Source organism: Hakea prostrata, chromosome 2, assembly GCF_041222555.1.
Source record: "Hakea prostrata isolate BN-2017 chromosome 2, UWA_Hpros_2, whole genome shotgun sequence".
NCBI lineage: Eukaryota > Viridiplantae > Streptophyta > Magnoliopsida > Proteales > Proteaceae > Hakea > Hakea prostrata.
In genome coordinates this window covers 12,463,085-12,479,735 of record NC_142601.1, presented here as the reverse complement: position 1 = coordinate 12,479,735, position 16,651 = coordinate 12,463,085, and positions in this window count along the sequence as shown.

The window sequence follows — 16,651 nt, the reverse complement described above, 5'->3', positions numbered from 1 at the left end:
GCATTTATTCCTCAAAGGGGAGTTTCCAATCCTCTTGCCTAAATTGACTTTATCATTGGAGGTGGCTTCCCGTCCTCGGGCGACCCACTCTCACCATTGTTTTGATCTCGGGAACTAGACCCGGATCGGAGGCGAACCCGGGGAGTCCCAAGTATATTTTCACTACAACACTAACAAATTAATATTAATAAGAATCATAAACCCAATCCCCCCCCCCCCCCAAAAAAAAAAAGGTATATATATATATATATATATATATAAAGAAAAGAAAGAATCCCTAACATTACATATATCTATCTATGCCGTGTTGAGACCTGGGTTTCTTGTGTAAGACCCAAGATCGGCAAAGTTGCAAATTCCTACAAAAAAAAAATCAAAAGGGCTTTTAGATATAATTTTAAAATTTTAAGAAATTTTTATAAACAACATAAGCAAATAAATTATCACAACATACCATGAAATCATTAAGATGGATGAAGCACATAAGTTGTTGATCCTTGTGAAGAAGCAAATGTCTACATCTGTGAAAATGAAAACATGATACTAATATTAAAAAGTTATGTTATATAAAAATAAAAAATAAAAAAATCCTCAAAATCTAAAGAAGTATCTTGAATAGTGCCGGAGCAATGACATGAACGGTTTTGAGGAGTCTTCCATATCTTGAAGAGTGCCATGCATATTCGAGTAGCCACTTTGGAGATGGTTGTTTTAGTGTATCTATTTCAATTGAATGTTGACTTTCTACCCGCTCATCATACTTCACTTTTTTCTTACTTTTGTTCTTTTGACCTATATTTTCAGTCCACTCCTTGTGTCATTTCTTACTACCTTTCTGACTTTCTTTCTTCTTCAATACCAAATTTATATTTTCACCAAAATTACAAGAATACAATGATTTATTCTTGCTCATGATTATACTATTGTGCTATATGGGAGGATGATTGTTGAAACTTGATTTTCGAGGCTGTGGATCACACCTCCGAGTATTCCAGATAGGTACAGGCTGGGGGGATGTGATACCTTCCGTTGCCAATCTGTTCATCCTATCTAAGCCAATATGCCCTAGTCTAACATGCCACACAACAATACACATAGTATTTTGGTACACAAACACATTACTAGAATTAGATAAATTATCAATTGTATCCAATACAATAAAACCATTCTGGAGAAACCACAACCATAAATTGTGTCACCTAGATACAAAATTAAAGAATTGTTTTCAAATACAACTCTAAAACCATGCCTCATAAGAAAGACAACAGAAACAAGATTTCGCGAATAACTGGAGCGTACAACACATCATGGAGTAACAGCACCCGGCCACCCTGCAAAACTAATTTGCACGTGCCTGCGCCATGGACCTCCACACTTGAGCTATTCCCCATTGTTATTCTTCTTCCTCTTGGAATACGACAGGTATTCCACGAAGCTCAAACTTTCCTTTGTTATGTGTTTTGTCGCTCTGAACCAGCAATCCACCAGGGATTTGATTCAACAAGCATTGAAGTGCTTGTTACATAACAAGATGAGATATAACAAAAATTACATACCTCCTGCTTAGTGCAATCATGAGCAAAGTGACTAGGCTTCCGGCAATTGAAGTAAATCGTAGACGATTTCTTTTTGATACCTTTGGTCCCCCTAGAAAGCTTGGGGCCATTCTTGTTTCCGTTCCCACCCTTATTGCCTTGCACCGGAGCGTTGAGGTTGAGCCTTATCCTTCTTGCGCTTAAAGCCCGGACCCTTCTTGGTGCTTGCTTCAGGAAGCAAATACCTTGAGTGGGAGTGGCATTACCCATTATCTGGTCCTCCTCCAGCTCAAGGTGCTTGGCAACTTGATCAAATGTCTTGACATCATCAGTATGTGTCAAGAAGATCTTCATGTGCTCCCAAGTCTTGGGCAATGACCTGATGACTGCGGAGACTTTCTCCTCATTAGTCTTTTGGCACCCACATGCGCTCAACTCACTTATTATAATGGACATGATGGTTATGTATTGCCTCATGGTATGACCCTGACGCATCTTATAGCCATCGAAAGTGAGTCTGAGTTGACAGCCTCTGGTGGTGGAAGTCCCTCCATACTGGAATTTCACTGCCTCCCACAAAGACTATTAAGTCTAGTGCTTCTCAAATCGAAGCATCAAATCATCCCTCATGGAGCTCAAGATGTTAATCCTAGCTACCATGTCCTTCCTCTTCCAAGCATTGTAGGTCTCAAGGTCCTTGCTATGCAGTGGTACCTTCTTCAGGTGGGGTCACAGTCTGGTTTATAGTTTCTAGCATGTCCTACTCATCAAGGAGATATTGTACCTTTCGGTGCCAAAGGTCATAGTTCCTCTCATTCAACTTATCTCCCTTGGTGAGGCTAGCAATGATGCTCTTAGTTGCAGCTACATGCCTACATCAATTAGAGACAATACATGCAAGGATGAGTTCAAAATTTCTAGCATAAAACACAAGCAACAACAAATTCACACTAGAATGATCAACTTTGTGGGATAAGCATTTGAACTAAAAGAAATGCTAACTAACATCCTATAAATCCTTATGCAAATCCTCATAAAATTTATATGCTCGTTTCATTCTGCACAAGAAGCATGATTTCAATAATTAAAATTGCTTTACAACTCACAAAAGTAAAACACAAAGTCATGCACATGCTATGAGGTGGTTCATACATAATGCTTCTACCCCAATAGCTCCCACTTAGCCCCATTAGGCTCTTAATGCCCAAACATCACTCAGAGTGTCGAGCTAGAGGTGTCCAGAAAGTCAAAACACCTTCTAAACCGAGGATGGATTGTTATACGAATTACGAGAGACAGATCACCATTTGTCAATGCATGTCCCGAGATGGATCGTCATCTTGGAGTCCGTCTGCCCTCTATGACTAGACAAATCGCACTGTCTGGGAGTCCGTCTGCTCTCTGTGACTAGACAGATTTTGAGACGGATCGCACCGTCTAGGAGTCCATCTGCTCTCTGTGACCAGATGGTGCACCGTTTGGATGGAAGTTTTTTTACTCCCTCCAAAAACAAACCATAATGCCCACATAGGACTAGATTCTTGGATCTCATCATCCCATATGTAAAAATAAAATAAAAAGTTGCACGAAAATCCAAGAAAAAATACAAAAAATAGTATTTTCATGGATTAACGTCTACTATGATGATAGTCCCATTTGGATCCAAAAAAAGCTGGAGGAAAATTACACGGGATCCTTCCATTTGAAACCCCCAAAAAAAAAAAAAAAGTTTAATATAATTTAGGGTTCCGATAAAACCTAAGATCCTCCCATTTGGATCCAATCCAAAAAATCAAACAATAGAATTCGGGAGGAACAAAGAAACGTGGGAGCGTGGCTCGATGCCAATGTTGGTTCTCTATATCTAACATGGGAGATAGCATGATGTACCAGGATAATTATTTTAGAGAGGAGAATGATAGAATTTTACCTGGATTCATTGTTTCCAAAAATAGAAAATATGCAGCGGAAGAATAAAGATGATCTACATACTCGTTCCTCCACACAATCCGTCACTGGCAAATCCTCCTCGATCTCGTAGAAAGGGAATAAAATCCACAACCTAAGTACCATTGTGGATGGACGGTTGAAATGCGAGAATCTAAGCAAGGAAGAAGAAGATCTCGGGAAAAAAAAAAATCTTCCCTTTCATTCTTGCTTTTCTTGGAGAGAGAGAGCGCGAGAGTCCAATAAATCTTGTATTTTACTTGTGTGTTGAGTGGATTGGTGGTTACCAATATATCCTCATATATTGTAATCGCCTAATATTTGAATTTTCACAATTGCCCTTGGGCATATTCAAAAAATTCCCAACAAACTGACTCAAGGAAACACAAAGAAATGCAATTCCTTCCAATAAGCCATGCCTAATCTCATTTACCGTTTTTTCGGTAAAGCTATTCTCAATACTTCACCAACAGCAATATCATTAAAGTTGTAGATTTGGCTATTCTAATATTACCTTCCCAATCTTGCATTATAACTCCTCCATCACATGTCTTCTCATTTGAGTTTCGAGCTACAACTCCAGTTTCCAGGGTTTCAACGTTGAACCAAAGAGATTACCCCCAAAAAAGAAAAATAAGTTGACAAAAGAACCAATAAAAAAGTCAGAATTAGGAGTTTAGTTGGCACCCACCTCACTGGACCTTCCTTTCAAATTGAAATTTCACCATTGATCAACAATTCTCCTTCATCTGGAAGTGTCTCTTGTTTCTTATTCAAGATTGATAATTCTATTTGACCACTTTTGAATTTTAGGGCTTCTTCCAAGAATTTTATACAAAACGCACTTCTCCGGGGGATGAACTCTTTTTAGGGCTGTTTGGTTACATGAGTCCGGAGATTTCAAATATCTAGAGATTTCAAATCTATAGATTTCAAATCTATGGAGTTATAATTTATAAAATTAGATGTTTGGTTGTGGAATGAAATCTGTGGATTCATCCTAAAAAATTATTTGATCGACGTGATTTTTGTGAATGTGCAAATGTATAGCTTTTTTGAAATCTCTGGATTTCACCCCTTACCCATAAATCTACAGATTCACATTTTTAGTGTAAATAGGTGAATCTCTAAATTTCATGAATCTAGAGATTTTTACAAGCAAACGGGTATAATTCTCAGATTCATGAATCCAGAGATTTGAAATCTCTGGATTCATATAACCAAACAGGCCCTTAGTGCACTCAGTGATTTGGAGAGGTGCAAGGAAGAGCTCACCGGGCTGTATTTATTTATTTATTTTTCTGGGTAATCAGGTTTCATTTCTTTAGGATCTAATTTTTCAAAAATCAAAATAACAAGAATACAAGTATAAATTTGGTATTTCAAATGATTTTTTTAAATGATGTTGATATTTTTTTTTTGGCTTCTTAATTCTAAAAGGGCAAAATAGATATTGAACATCTGATTGTAATGCTCTCTTAACACTATTAATAGTTAGGGGACTAATAATTTCATAAAGAGTCGGTCATTTTAGTAATTAGGCTATAGTACAGAGGACAATAGTAATTATTCCTATTATTATTATTATTTATTTATTTCCTTATTTTTACTCCCTTCTCTTACCCCTATAAATACTTTCCCAACCTTAGGTTACAATTTTCCTTCTTCTTAGTATTATATAGGTTTTCTCCTCTGCATACTTTGTGGGTTTTAATTTTAAGTTTCAATGTTTAGCTTCTTCTTTTCTTGGCTATAAGGGTCATTTGTGTGAAAGCAAAAAAAGTTACACGTATATGCTCATTGGAGTCAGAAAACCCCTCACTTTAAATAAGTAAAATCCACTAAACACTTCAATAATAATTGCCCCAAATACACCCAAGCACACTATTCCTTAAGAATTTCATATTCACCAAATCTTCATAGAGAAAAGGTTTATAGCGATAAACTATCATTCTCAAACGATGACCTAAAACTCTTGTGTATCCTTTGCGTAGCGTCAGCCAATCCACCTGGTGCACCTCTTCTAGTAGAGTCAATGATACTTGTTTCCCTTTTTGCAAAGAGGTCTGTGCAACAGTCCCTTACTTTGCTTTTTAAATGTTTTTCGGACAGCCAGGCTTTTGATGACTTAAGCATCGTTCTATTAATTGGTTCTGCCGCGAAGTCTCAGGCAGCCGCACAGCCCTGTTTGGATCTGGTTTCCCCCTCTACCACTTCTTTTCTATGCCGTGGGTTTGGTACATCCTAATTCCTAATCCAATGGATCCTGAGACATCTCATCCCTCACCACATTTTGGGTTGGCCGCACCTCCTCACTACCAATTTTGGTTGCAGCGTTGGGTCCCACTGGGTCCTCGACGAACCTGGGTCCTTGGAATTCCTCCTTAATAGTGTATCTATACGCTCCACAGCTTCCTTGGATGACACCACATTTGAATTCAAACTTTGAGTTTGAGAATCCTCCATTTGCTCTGCACTTGGAGTCTTTTTCTCAACCAACACCTCATCTGAATTTAAATTCACTTCTTTGATCTAATGGAGAATTTCTCTCAACTAAGTCCTATGAGTCCTTTCCCACGAGCGTGCCACTCCTACCATCAACATGACTACTGACAAGCTCTGTCACCTGCCTTGATTTCTCCCCACCAATTGGTGCTTTCCCTTTGCATTGCTGGGCAGTGTGTCCCTTTCTATTGCATAGTGAACATTTTTTGAGGCTACCTTTGAACACAACTTTCTGTAAGAAGCTGTACCACACACTCTTCTCCATCTTCTAACTTCACTAATATACGTGCATAATGCCCCCCCTTCCCCCCAAAACAACTATGGGTTCTTATATCCAAAGACACCGGCCTTCCAACAGTCTTAGCAATTCATAAAAGAATCTTTTCATGCCAATACTCTAGTGGTAAATCAAGAAAACATACCCAAACCAGCTTAGGAGTTGAGTGAGGATCACTAATGTTAAAATCTGGGCACCACCTTTGAAATCTAATAAATTGAGAGCCTATCTTCCACCATCCTCGATGCCAAACCTCTGCCATATCTCCTTAACATTTAAATTGAAAAGATGATAAAGTCTCTCCTGGCGAATGTAGCACCACACCCTGGATTAACTTTCAGGATTTCCTTGCAATTTCTCTTAACTCATCCATTGAAGTCAAACGAAAGTTTGCTCTTCTAATTAGCGAGAATCTGAATTGATTTTTCTGCCGTTCATATTCCTCTTGAGGTATCACAATCAACCTATAACACCCTGCCTCGGGCCTGGGAGGGAAACTATCTCCGTCATCTTCATACCACCAACAGCATTTGCATATAACTTTTCCCCCTCCAAGCTTCTATTACAAACTGCAGCTCCCCTATCCTCCACTCTCACTGTCTCCTCCAAAGGTTTTAGTCTAAGAAATATAGACTATCTGGGAAGATCCCAATTCCCCAGAGCTTCTCTCCACCCTCACTCATGTTTCCCAATTTTCCACATAGTGTTTACGCTTTCAATTTACATATAATGCAATTTGTTTCTTTTAGTTGTTTGCTTCATTTTGTTTATGCATGTGTAATTTTAAATTTAATCAATGCAATTTGAGTTGTGTTCCCTTTCAAGGTTCTTCATGATTTGCTTTTCAGTGGCTCTAGCAATTTCCAAATCTGGTTGTTAGGGTTGGATGAATTTCAAATTGCTCATTTGTTCTCATTATTACAAGATTCCAAAGCAAGTAATTGGCCTTCATCAATAGTCTTCTCTCCCCCCTCCATTCTCGCTATTGTCTACCATCCCTGTCATTATTTTAGGTATTGACTTTTCGGCAACTTACTAATGTTTTTCTTTCCCCTAGGTCCTTGATAAGAGATGCCTATAGTCGTGCCTCGCTTTGGTTAAGATTCATTTTTTATTTATTTTTCTGTTTATTTGTTGTTATGTTATTTCTTTTCCACATTTTTATTTATTCCACTTCCCCTGATCAGTGGACTGTAAGCTGTGAGAAACGATCCACAATCAAATGCATCTTAGTTGCACTCCCCTTTCCTTAACCCAAAGTTGACAATTAGATCACTTCCTTCTTTATTTATTATGTTATTTCTTGTTTATTGTGGCCAATTTTTATTCTTGTCTTTACTTACTTATGCTTAGGTTTTTATTTATCTTCCCAATTTCTAAATTTGTTAGATGCATGTGTTAGGACCATTAGTTTAATTAATTAGTTAGTTAAAAAAAGATTCTCTCACTCTTACATTACTTTAAGAGGATTAAAATCTAAGCAATATGTCTCTGTGAGATCGACCTATCAATCACACAATATAGTGCGCTTCTGGTTACTTTTAATTTCACAAATAAGTTTTTGGTGTCGTTTCTGGAGAGGTATTATCCAATTTATTTTTCTTATTCTAAGGTAAATCAAGTTGTTCTTTTTAGAAAGAAAAAAAGAAAAAATCAAAGATATTACTTACTCTTATCTAGAATAGAAACAAAAACATACAGTAGTTCCAACTCTATCAACATACATTGTCACACCTCACCCAAAAGGTACCGGATCCGCCGTGACAACCCATGGATGTGATTTTTAGTCACAGGATCAGATTACACTATCATTAATAAATAAAGCACGCAATCCCACAATCAAGAGCAAGGAATAAACAATTTATCAATTATTAGTAATAATAATGTTTAGAATTCTAAAATGAATACTAAGAGTATTTGCAATAGAGTATGTGAGCAGAAGCAAAGAAATAACTTTAATTAAGAAGTATTATTTTAGTGGAAGCAATTCTCAAAACTGGGGTTTACATCTGACTCTGAAAATCAATATCTAGTTAACACAATAAGTTCATGACCTTTTATTTCTTTATCCCGTCGTCGAGCTAGGAGAGTCTTCTTCATATCAATAGGTGTTATAGTTGCACTCCATGTAAATGCATGAGTCCTCATGCGCATCAACATTAGTTTCCAAATACACCTCAGCCATATCTGCTAAGTGATACACTTTTTAGGTTGAATATCAGCAATCTTTGCAAAGACATCTAAAGAAAAACAAGGAAATTTACAAGGAATGAGTTCTACAGAACTCAGTAATGCAACAATCCACATATATACCATAATCGCATGAATACAATAATGTAAAAGATGCAATGATTTGCTAAGTATGCAGCTAATGATCTAACCATGCTAGTCTCTTTCTAGGAAAACATTCATTAAGATATACACCAACCCTCTTCTAGGTGGGTCTCGTCAGTCTAATCCCTCACGGATTGGCTACCTTTGTTGGGATCTTGGGAAAAGGGGTATGGTCCACATCATCACCTTGGCTGAGGTTATAGGTCCACACTCTCTCACCACCACCATTGATTTAAGTACTAGAACATGTCGGGGATTCTAAACCCAATGCAGAGTCATATAATAACACACAATCTGGGGTCCAGATACGTTTCCTCATACCTAGTGCCATTTAGGTCTAGTATCCTTCTCGACCAAAGACTATTATTCTTCACGGAGTGGTTACCTCTGTTGGATTAACATTCCGTAACCTTATGGTCATCCCATATGCTAAGGCAGATGCCTCTCATGTCTCCTCTTGACACCCAAGCCGTCTTTTGGATGCCCATGAACCTAATTCTCAACATATGCAACCCTACCATTGCATGATAAACAGTGGATTTATGTCTTCTCATGGACTAGTTACCTCTTTTGGATGCCCACAGGATCCAACAACTGCCATCATGGGTCACTCTGCTTCAATTTCTCTGTCGAAACGGTAGTAGAATGTAATGGGTAATTAACCATGCATTTAAGCTTTCCAAACATGTAAACAACAATTTATGAATGTACAAGAAGCATCAAAGACAATGGTTCAGACCACAGTCTCTGATGTTCAAAGCTAGGGATACCAATCCAGGCATTCCAATCACCTTGAATAAAGAAAGAGGTCCAGGGTTTAATAGCTGCATAAATTACCTTACACATTTTCGTATTGTGTTGACCCCACCCAGATCTAATTTTAAATCAAATATTAAGAGAATTAAGTATGGGAATACAAGAAAACGTGGGAATTTAGGAGGAGAGAATATTAAGGGAATATCGAGGGGAGAGAAGGTGGATGGTGGGAAGGGAATATTGAGGAATATTGAGAGGAGAGAGAAATGGATGGTGAAAAAAAAATGTGGAGTTTAGAAGGATTTAGAAGGAGATAATATTGAGAGGAGAGAGAAATGGATGGTGAAAAACGTGGAGTTTAGGAGGATTTAGGAGGAGAGAATATTGAGAGAAGAGAAGAAACATGGTGAGAACATGGAATTAATGGTGAGTATATTAAACAAGAGAATTGAGAACTTATATTGGTTAAGTAAGAATAGAGAAGAAAGACAAGGGTGCAAGGAAAAGAAAAGATAATATAGAGCGTTGAAGGCCCTCTATCTAAGGGTGATTATTCTTTTTGTGATTTCTCCACGGTAAACACAATCTTCATACTTTCAACATGTCATTGTTTTATTTTTCTACGATCATATATATAGTTTTACATGACTTCTTAGTGATTGATTCTTTTTTTGAATTTATAATTTGATCTTGATTATGAATATGTTTTAGATAATGATTTATATAATTTATTAGTAATTGATTTTATCTTTTTATTTAACAACTTATCTTGATTATGAATACGTTTTAGATGATGTTTGATTTACATAATTTATTAGTAAATGATTTATTCTTTTTATTTATAATTTGATTTTGAATATGAATACATTTTTGATTTTGCCTATCTTGATTTATTAATATCTTGTCTTTGAGTATATAAAAATGTATTTCTTTTAGATTATGTTTTATGAAATTATTATGATCTACCAATAATTAATCTCTTCCTTGAATTTACTAATCTGTTCCATAAGCATGAATGCGTCTTTAGATTTATGTTTTATTGGGTTATTTATTGTTGTATTATGCATTGATTTGATAATGGACTATATCCAAAATTCATCTTTTCCATATGATCTTGCATTGTTTTCGTATGATTCATCAAGACATGTCATGATCATATTAGCATTATGTGTGATGTTGAGTTAGTAGACGTTTGGATGAAAATGTATGTTAAAGATGTGTAATGCGCGTAGGCCATGTAACGGCATGGAATCAAAACATTCGGTTAAGATAGATGGATGTTGGGCTGTGTTACGCGCGCAGGCAATGTAACGGCATGAGACATCCTATTGACCTTAGACCATGTAGGCATATGGGATGGTAGTTGTGTGTTTTGAATGAGAATGTATGTTAGGGTTGTGTAATGCGTGTAGACCATATAACGGCATGGAACATACATTGAGTTTGGAAACATTTGGGTTAGGGTAGTTGGATGTTGGGTTGTGTAACGTGCGCAGACCATGTAACGGCATGGGACATCCTATCGACCTTAGACCATATATGCATATGGGATGGTAGTTGTGTTTTTGAATGAGAATGTTTGAATGAGTTGTGTTAGTTAATTTTATTTGTATTAGATTATTATTAATTAAATAACAAGTATAAAAAGAAAGGAAACTGTTGATATGTGTTAAGTTGTACTTGCTAAGTTTCTTCCCAAAACTTGCCCCTTACTTCTACAGATGATGGACTTGATCAGAGGGATAATGGATATTCGGAGGATGAAGATCAAGATCATGTCTACTACATTTCTTAGGATAGATAAATTTTGAAATTTTCTATTAGTTGTAATTCTTGGCATTTAAATGTTTACTTGGATTTCATTAAAACTATGAGACAATTTATGGAAGCATTTTAGATTTATATTTGAATATTTTTCGCTGTGATCTATTGTATTCTTGGTGGATTTTATTTGTTCACATTGTCTATGGATATCCTCCTTAGTGTATTTTGGTTCACTACCTAAGTAACGTCGATCCTTGATCAAGGACGATTTTCTCCTTACATGGAGATTGGGGCGTTACAAATATATAATTGTTTCCATACATGTCTTAATGGATAAAACTAGATAAACGACCTAGTTCCTCACAATCACACACTCTAGCAGATCCCAATATGTCCTACGATCATGATCATAATCATATAATTACAATCAAGCTTAGGAAGCATCAGAAACAATACAAACTCTGGGAATCAGCCGGTCGCTTGGGCCAGTTGCACCAAGCAATCGCCTATAGCGACCTCCTGGGTGCACAGACAGGTCCAAAAATCTAACTTTTGATCTCCCATTTTAAACAGACTTCGGGAAGATCTTAGGCTTAGAATATGACCTTAAATAACTAGAATAATGTTCTAAACCTCAAAAACATGAAAAACTAAACAAAACTTGGATCTAGAATTTAATAACTCTATTTGAAAGTCTCTCGCCATTAAAATAGATATGCGATCTATTTTTTCAATGTGATTTGATCTAGGATCAAAGGTAAATAAATACTTTGCATCTCAAATCTTCTTCCTAGTTTTTGTAAGAACAACCACTCTCCAAATAAAAGAAAAATACAGGAATGAGAGAGTAGTTAGTTTACTTAGTTTTAGGATCCGAAAGTCACCGAAGTTCTGCAAGATTATTTGTGAGAGTGGGTCTTCTCCTTTCCAACACGTGCTCTCTGACCTTGCAACAGTCCACAACCGCCTATTGCATTAAAGTAATGCAAAAATAGGGTTTAAGAGGCTTTAAATAGGGTCTCGAGGTCAAAAGAGGCAATCTACCCATACTATTCCAATTGATCGCCAAGGGTGACCGGGTGGTTGCTAAGCCAATGAATTGCTTCAAGCAACTACCCCCTAGTAATTTTCAGTACGTGGGCGCTTTGCTCTTTCAATTGGTCCCAAACATTGGTACAAGCCTAAACATCAATTAAAAGGCTCTTGCCTTAATCATTGGCATCTCCCAACTCTTGTCTTTCTTGAGCTGGATATCCACTTACCCAAACTATCAAGAGTATGGCTATATCTTTTTCTCGTTCCAAATAAGGCAAGTTCTTCACCACGTTTAGCTAGGTCCATGGGTTCTGGGGCCAAATCATGGGCTTCAACTTGGATGACCCACAAGTTCTTCCTACCAGATGCTTGGGTTCTCAGACCTGCGATTCGGGTTTTGGGTTAGGATCATTGGGGTTATCACATATACAACACCAAACAATATGACAAAATTACGGCTCTGGAATCATTGTTTCAATCCTTGAAGGGAAAATTCATTATTTACTACCACCCCATTTCTTTTATTTATTTGTTTCCCCTTTAGTTACTTTATTTATTTAAAATAAAAAGAACTCTCATTCTTTTCTTTCGCCATGGAAAATTATTGTAATAGCCTTAAATTGCATTAGGTGGTTACTGTATGTGTGTCTAGACTCATGATTTTACCAATCGACTTGTGCAAGTATCTACCTTGAAAATTGGTGATGCATCTCCACCTAAGTCATTAAAGGATGGGTTCTACCTTGCTAGGACAATACAACCCTTATACACAAGCTTACCTGTGGCCTAGGGAAATAACTAGGAACTTAAGTCTCAATTCATTACAATTTTACACCACTTTTATGGTTTGTTGTCAGAAGACTCATATTTGTTCCTAAGAGAATTTGAAGAGCTATGTGTACTTCTCAAGGTAGAGCAACTCAATGATGATGTTGTTAAACTTAGATGCATTCCCTTCTCACTCAAAGATGGAGCAAAGAAGTGGCTTTATGGACTACCAACCAATTTTATCACCATTTGGAGTTAGTTCACAACAGCATTCCGTAGGAAATTTTTTTTCTAATGCATAAAACAAATAAACTTAGGAGTGATATTATGCAAATTAGGTAGAAGACACAAGAATCATTTTCTAAACTTAAGGAGAGGTTCCAAAGCCTTCTCCAAGAGTGTCCCCATCATAGAATTGAAAAAAAGGCATAATTGTCAAATCATTTATGAGGGGATTGATTATCATACCAAGCAAATGGTAGAGTCTATGGTCATTTTACTCTTTGAATGAAGGTTCTAATATGATAGGGATATTTGATCCATGGAAAATTATTTGGACAATCCTTCTGGTGCATTCACAAAATGGACTCTTCAACTCTGAGTAGACTCGTCAAAATAAATAAATAAATAAATAAAAGTTCACTATATATGAAGCCAAGTTGGGAATAGATCCTAACAAGACTCTGATTGTGAATCTTGGACAATGACCCTTCAGAGGCTTATTTGATAAAACTCTTTTCATTGTTTCTTAACCAAGTTAAAGTACTACATAAATGAAAAGGGTAATTTTCTTCTTGGTATTGATATAAGGAGAGTCTTTTCTTTTTCTTTTTCTCTAATAATATAAAGATATACAATGAACAATTCCACAATCACAATTTTTTTCTTCTGAAACTAATCAGTTTCTCCACCCCAGTCACTATGAAATTGTTTGATTCATTGATCAAACAAATGTTCTAACCAACTTGCTCATTCTGGGTTACATAAAAAATATTGGCCTCATGCATTTGAGACTTCAATTTTTTGAACAATCGGCTAACAACAATAGTCATTGGAAACTTATCTCCGTTATTTAAATTGTTTGGAAAATAGCTTGAGTATGATTTATTACGTGTTTTTGGATGTGCATGCTATCCATATTTGAGACCTTACAATAAGCATATGTTGGATTTCAATCTAGCATTCATGTGTTCTGCATGACTTTTTCCCATTCTAACCCAAGCATAACAGCCTCTACCTCACCCTCAAAATTTGTTTGAACTCCCAAGAACAAACGGTATGATTTTATCACCTTTGCATCCTAAGATTGAAAGAGTCCAATAGCCGTTGCTTTCTTAGGTTTTCTAGGGAGCTACCATCTATGTTCAGTTTGACCCAATCATGGAAAGAGGGAGACCAAAATATTTATGCAGGTAGAGGGTAATGCAGAATTTTTAACATAAGACCCAAGGTCTTAGCTAGAGCAAAAATTATGCTGGTAACTTCCCTACTCAACTTTATAAGTATCTGTGCCAAGGTTATACATTACCTGTCTAGCTATTCATTTGGAGGGGTGAATCACTTCATCATATCTGAATTTGTTGTGGGCCAGCCAGAAATAGTATGATAACAAAAGGCACCCATTCATCCATATTACACCTAAAGTGTGCAATTTAGCTTGTGACTTCCAGACTTTCAATGTCTACAAGAAGTTAGAGCCCACCTTCTGTGAAATCCCCCACAATCCTGACTCGAAAATCCATATTGTATGTCTGAAAACCCGTACTGTGGGTAGAAGGCAACTGTGGGCCATCTAGATAGAGACCATGGAATTAGAGTCTGAACCAGTGGAAGTGGATGGAGATGATGCTGAGTTAGGAGTTCTATCAGAGTTTGGAAGGGGATCTAACTCGGACGTTGATGGATGTGGTAGATGGATCAAGTATTCCTTAATGACACTTGTGGAAGGTCTTGAAAATCAGGTAAAACCCATCTGGAGTGTAGAATAGGAACTAGCTAGAGCCATGGGCTTTTTGGGCTTTGATTTTGCTCCTGGAACAAAAGTTCCAAGGGCTTGTCGATTGGCCTCGTGACCACAACTTGGTTCCGCAATAAAAGTGCAATTTTGAAAATTTGATTTTTGAAGCCTTATTTGATGTGTTTTCGTTCTAAAACATGTCACTTTGATCTGAAGCCGTCAGAGAACATCAAAGCTCATTAGAGAACACTTCGCGTATGTGAAAGATAGTGTGGAGAGCATCCGACAAAGTTTTTGAATGGCAATTTACTTTCTTATAGGTTAGTACTCTTATCTTCTTTCAAATTGTCTTCTATGATTGATTTCTCCTACTGTCTACACCTAGTTGAAGGCTTCTAGTTACTGTACCAATTTAATTCTTCTACTCCATTTACTTTAGAGTGAGTTGCCATTCACTTTGGCTTACTTGTATAAGATTCATTAGATTTTCATTCTTTTTGCTTTGTTTGATGTCTAAACCATGATAAATCAAGTTCTAGTGTTATTTTAGAATTTTCTAATTATTTTTGGTGTAGTTTACAACCTAATTGGGAAGCCTTCTCACGATCCTAGTCAATTCTGCCATGTACTCGTAGGTTGGTTGTTTCCCTTGGTCGCCTCAAGCGAACAGCCCTACTCTAGTCGCCTGCTATGGTTACCTTAGGCAACCACTCCGACCAACCACTCCCTACAGTGTTGGTCTCAGACCTCTAGGGTTATTTCTAACTTTGAACCAACGTGTTAATAGGACTTTTGGGAACCAACGTGTTAATAGGACTTTTGGGAAGTGTGAACATACTCTTTGACTTACTTTTCAAAGTTGCAAATCATAAGCAAGGTGAGAACTTTCACTTGCACATAACCATTGTAACTTTCTTAGTTGATATGAAACTTATATATTATTATTCATACTGCTATTAGGATTTAAGAATGATGTTAATGATTCTGAAATTATAGAAAATATGTCGTTTGTTATTGATATTGATGTATGGATCAACATGTGACATTATGGACTTAAATTGATTATAAATTGGGAATGTGGTTGAACCTTTTACTACTTTGTGGAAAGTGAATGTATGTTGTGATTGTGGATTAGAGAATACCTATTTGAGCGTTTCTGGCTTAGGACATCTGTCACATACCCCAAGCCAGTACCCTAACCATTCTACCCGGAGGTGTGATCCACAAGTCCTATGGTCATGTCTAGGAAAACCATATACGCACATTACACAATAACACAATCATGAGCAAGAAATAATCAATGTTCAACTCTATTAAGAATTCAATCAAAGAAATAATCTTGAAATATAATCAAAGTATAATCAGAACATAATCAAAGTGCATAACTAAACGATACCAATTAGAGAAAATAACTATAGAGTATAGCGAAAATAACTCTATAGGTCCAAATGTGGAAGAGTAGATCAAAAGTCTAAAGAAATTCTAGAGTTATTACAAATGAAATAAAAGTCTAAAAGAATAAAGCTAAGGAGTCAAATCCAGTCCACGTCAAATCATACAACTCTTTCAGCTCAAATAAAGTATGATCATATTCGTAGACCCTCGTAACCAAAAACAGACTCTCCCACTCCTAGATAGGGCTAATCCTAGTACACTTAATACTCACAATAGGAATCTTCACCGTTATCTTCGTAACAACCAACACCTTGCATAGATTACTAGTCACTCGTCGTGGCTTCGTCGTCTTGGTTCTAGTAGTCATTGGTACCTGCA